Source organism: Halichoerus grypus, chromosome 2 (genome assembly GCF_964656455.1).
Source record: "Halichoerus grypus chromosome 2, mHalGry1.hap1.1, whole genome shotgun sequence".
Lineage (NCBI taxonomy): Eukaryota > Metazoa > Chordata > Mammalia > Carnivora > Phocidae > Halichoerus > Halichoerus grypus.
Window position 1 is genome coordinate 204,930,086 of NC_135713.1, and position 4,721 is coordinate 204,934,806.

A 4,721-nucleotide genomic window follows, 5' to 3' on the forward strand; every position below is an offset into this window, starting at 1 on the left:
GACCCCATGGCTGGGTGTGTGTCTCCTCCCCTGGACCACAGGCTGCCACTTCATATGTGGGGCGCCCAGCGCACGTGGCACGCACCCCGTGGGAGGTGGGCACACGCGCCAGCAGATGGAATGCACAGCTCTGCTGCGTTCCAAACTCACACTCCCACGGTGGCCACCGGCAAAAATAGCCAGCTCATTGGAATGGAGTGACAGGAGGAAGGAGCAAGAACCCAACTTCAGACAAACGGACGTTTTCAAAAGAGGAAGGGCAGCAACCAGGCCTCCCGCAGAACTCAGCTCCAGCCTAGCAATTCAGCGCGAGTAACTGAAGCCGCAACCCCGGTCGATATAATAGCGGGTGCATTACCAGTTTGGCCACAAACCGTTATTCATTATCTCTGCGTCCGGCCGGCTCACCCCGGCTGCCTGGAGCGCCGCTGCCTCTCCCGCAGTCAGCTGTGTTTTAATCAGCTACGTTACGGGAAAATGTCCTTAGAGGAAAGCGGTGCCATCGCTCGGCATGCCAGCGGCTCATGGATCCTGATAGGAATGTTCCCAAGTGCAGTAATGTACTGTGACACCGGGCAAGTTCATTTAGAGAAAAATTAAATATCATCTGGAGGTGAGCGAGGGAGATGAGCGGGGGACTGGCTTGGTTTCAGACAATATTTAAATGGCCTTGGGGTATTGATTCTGGAGGAAGTCTCTGCAAGGGCTCCTGGGGGTCTATCAATGTTTGTCCAGAATTCCCAAGCTCAGCCTAGGTGTGGACAAAGAAGACTGAGAAAGCAAGACAGAGCCCTAGATTATAAGGGTTTACTTGGTCCCATGAGTCTTGGAGGGACGAGGACTTGGAGGAGGGGCTTTGGGAGAGCTGGGGGTGGAGCAGGGGAGTGAAGGAACCATCTGGTCCACGCACATTTCTGGAGTCGATTCCATGGGCCAAGCAAGGTGCTAGGGCCACCAAGACGGAGCCAGGCTGTCCCTGACCTTGAGGGAAAGAGTGGTAAGGGCCAAATGCACCTAATCAACCTGACCAGAGCAGGAAGGGAGGTATTCCGACCACTTCCTATGTACCCCATCGTGAGGGAGAAGCCCCACACTAAACAGTGCGAGATGGCCAAGCACAGGACACCTGACACTGGACAGATGCGATGGCCAGCAGTTTATTAGCAACAGATACTCCCAGCCTGGGCTGGGGGAGGGCACCGCCTGCTCTGGAGGGCCTCACGGGGGCCACATTCAGGAGCAGTGAAGAACCAGGGGCCGTGGGTGGCTGGCTTTTTAACAGGAGGGTGAGGTGCCCCCTGGTTCCCATGGAGGGTGTAATTTGCATAATTCTGCAGGCGACAGGGAGATGGAACCCATGAGGCTGAGGACCAGGTGAGGTGCAGCTGGTGGGGCTGGCAGGGGAGCTACTGGGGGAGGTGGGAGGCGGTACCTGGTGCCAGTAGCCAAACTCAGGCCTTTGTGGTCTTGTGAGGCTCAAAGATATCAAGGCAGTATCTCAAACACACTTTACTGTTGGGTCTTACATCACGGCAGGTGCAAGTGAGGAGGGAGGGCGTCTTTCTGAGTGGTGAGGCGTGAGGCATGGAGGGCTTCCTGGAGCAGGTGGTATTGAAGGTTGGCCTGGAATGAGGAGGAGCATTCCAGCACATGGAAAGCGAGAGAAAGGCCATACAGAGCTGTGAGTAAAGTCTGGGAGGGGGCAGGAGGAGGCACGGCCTGAAGGAGGGATGGAGTCACAGCGAAGGGGGGTGCCGGGCTGGAGGGCTGGGCAGGAATAGCCTGCAGCGGACGGGAGGGCCATGCTGGGGGATGGGAAGTCTTCAACACGGAGGAGAACACTTAGGAAAAAAACAACAACCAGCATGGGGCACCTGCGGACTCTTGATCTCAGCTCATGTCTTGCTCTCAGGGTCATGAGTTCAAGTCCAGCGTGGAGCTTACTTTAAAAAAAAGAAAAAGAAAACAGCAACCAGCATAATGGCCATTATGATCAACCAGACCATGAAGGAATATCACAGAGAAGTTGATCCCCGGGTGTCATGTGACCACCTGGATCTGGATGACGCCCCCCCCCCCGCCCCCCAAACTGTGTCTCCAGGCCAGGGTTCTCCCTGGAATCCAGATTCAAATGCCCAGGCCAATCTCCATCAACTACGCATTTCCTGAGTGCCCATGGGGGACTGGACACATCTGGGACACTGAGGGCCCTGCCCGGTGCCCTCCCCTTCCAACAGTTTGGCTCCCCAGAAGGATGTTTGTGATGCCCGGGCATTCTTGCTCCTCCTCCTCACATCAGCAGCTCCTGAAGTCTCAGGAGGGGTTTGGTGCCCACAGTCCCCGGTTGAAACCCGGGAGGTCTGCCCTGACCGCTCACATCACCTGATCTCCCGCGCCCCACCAGTCACCATGTCCTGCTTTCACTGCTAATGTATTTCTCAAAACTGGGTCTGCTGCCTTCCTGTTTTTTCTTATGACCACAGGCTGGTTCAAACCTGTTCAAATAGAGGGAGGAATGCATGCGTGCACACACACACACAGTGTATCACAACTAGTCTTCCCACTTCAAATCTCTCCTGCCGGGTCACTGGGGCAACTTTTAAAAACACAGACCTGGTCATGTCACAGTGAAGCTTGAAACTCTTTATAGGTTCTGCTGTGATTTGGATTGTGCCCGCCAAATTCATATGTTGAAGCCTTAATCCCCAATGTGCTGGTGTTTGTGGATGAAGATTCTGGGAGGGGATTGGGTTTAGATGAGGTCACCAGGGTGGGGCTCTCCGCATGGGATTAGGGCCCCTAAAAGAAGTGACACCAGAGAGCTCAATCTCTTTCTCTCTCCCTCATGTGAGGACAGAGCAAGAAGGGAGCGGTCTTCGAGCCAGAGAAACGGCTCTTACCAGGAACTGAACCTGTTTATCTTAGACTTCCCAGCTTCCAGAACTGTGAGAAAGAAATGTCTATCGCTGAAGCCCGCAGACGGTGGTATGTTGGTACGGCAGCCCGCGTGGACCAAGCAGGCCCCCTAGTGCCCACAGGGGAAGACCAGGCTCCTCGCTCGGCACCTGAGGTTCCAGCTGTCACATTTTCCCCGTCTCCGCAGTGCCTTCTCCTTCCCACCGCATGGCCCGTGCAGCGCTCCTGCAAACTGTTGAATTGCTTGCAGGTGTCCCTCCGATACTGCGCTAGATGCACGCATTGGCCCCAGTTCATCATCTGTCTCTGAATCCACCCCTTTTAGGATGTGCATTTGCAGTTCTTCCCGCCAAAGGTAAAATGTACTTCCGGGCCCCTCGACTTTGGGCTTTGCCATGTGACTTGCTTTGGCCAATGGGAAGAGGTTTGGCCACGTGACTTGCTTTGGCCAATGGGAAGCGAGCAAGCATGACACAGGCAGCGGTGTCAAGAGCAATGCCCTTGAGCTTGCCTTTCGTCCTTCTGCCGTCTCCAGGAGAAGGGCTGCCTGGGGGTAGCTGCCGTGCCTGGGGCCCCAGGTGAATGCACATGGAGTGCAGTGCCTTCACTCCAGCCCTCCTACAGACCTGAGCACGAATAAACGATTCTTGTTCTCAACCACTACATTTTGGGATATTTGTTACAAAGCATTATTGTGGCACTAGGTGACTGATGCGGACACTAAAGTGTTGTATACTGTACATCACTGACTTCGACTCCTTGTCCCCCTCTTATTTTGTCTTTAGCCTGGAATACACTCTTCTTGGCCTAAATATATTTCAAGACTTAGCTCGTTGTTACATTCTGCAGGGAGCCTTCTCTACATTTTCAGAGGTGATGCCCTGTTTGTCTCTGATCCTACATCTGCAGAAAAAGCATTGTGGCCGGAAGGAGGCAGGGAAGGGGCCCATGACTCCTCCGTGTGCCGGGACTGATGCCATTTTTCCTCACTTTTGCCCAGGAAGAGGAAAGAGAATCTCTCCCACTCTCTGCGGTTCAGCTATGGGAACTAGCCAGGGGCTCTCCGGGCCCACCTGCTATTTGCACTAACTTAAAATCTGTCAGATGGCGATGGGTTTGCCTGTCCAGTTACTCCTTGTCCGTGCCCAGCCAGAGTGCTGTGTAGTTGCTAGGTGAATAAGACAGAATGACATGCTGTTCCATGCTCTGGAATTTAAACAGCTGCTAACACCTCCCAAGAAACACTGTGTTTAGTAACTAGCCAGCCTATGTTTTAATTTCAGTCTCCTTGCTCTTCCCAGCCTTTATTACATGCCAGAGATTTCTGTGCAAACACCACTGCGTCTTTGATACATCTTTGGCAGACTTGACAATCCCTTTGCTTTCTTTGTCTGGTGTTAATGGAGGCCTTCCTTATCCCTGCCCCCCTTAGGAGTCTATAAATAGAGATACACACACACACACACACACACACACACACACAGAACTTTTAATGCTGCAAGACTGCTTAGCTCAAAAAAGCTGCAGACACATTTTCCTAGCCTCCAAGTTTCCCTGGGCCCCCATGAGGGCAGCCAGCAGCTGCTAGGTTCCTATATTAGTTACCTGCTTCTACCTCCTTCAGGGACCCACCGAGGGCAGGAAGGCCAGAGACAGACCCTGCCTATGTCATTGCTAACTGGCATATACACTGTTGATTTCCCTTTCCCATCACTGTCTCTCTCAGGACTGTTCTAGCTATAAGACAGACTACTTTTCAGGTAAATTAAATTACTGTTCAGCAAGTATTCATTGTGTACACTATG

The 4,721-nt window shown here is 53.2% G+C and overlaps 1 long non-coding RNA gene across 2 annotated transcripts; it reads left to right on the forward strand.

The window, feature by feature from the left end:
- The first annotated feature begins 226 nt into the window (after nt 1-226).
- On the forward strand, nt 227-3,572 carry LOC118537246 (uncharacterized). Of its 2 annotated transcripts, none has more exons than XR_004918017.2 (3): nt 227-613; nt 1,537-1,681; nt 2,858-3,572. It is a non-coding gene; the product is annotated as an uncharacterized LOC118537246 (long non-coding RNA). The 2 variants fall into 2 exon arrangements; XR_013445444.1 differs by lacking the exon at nt 227-613 and adding an exon at nt 897-1,374.
- The last annotated feature ends 1,149 nt before the right edge of the window (nt 3,573-4,721 follow it).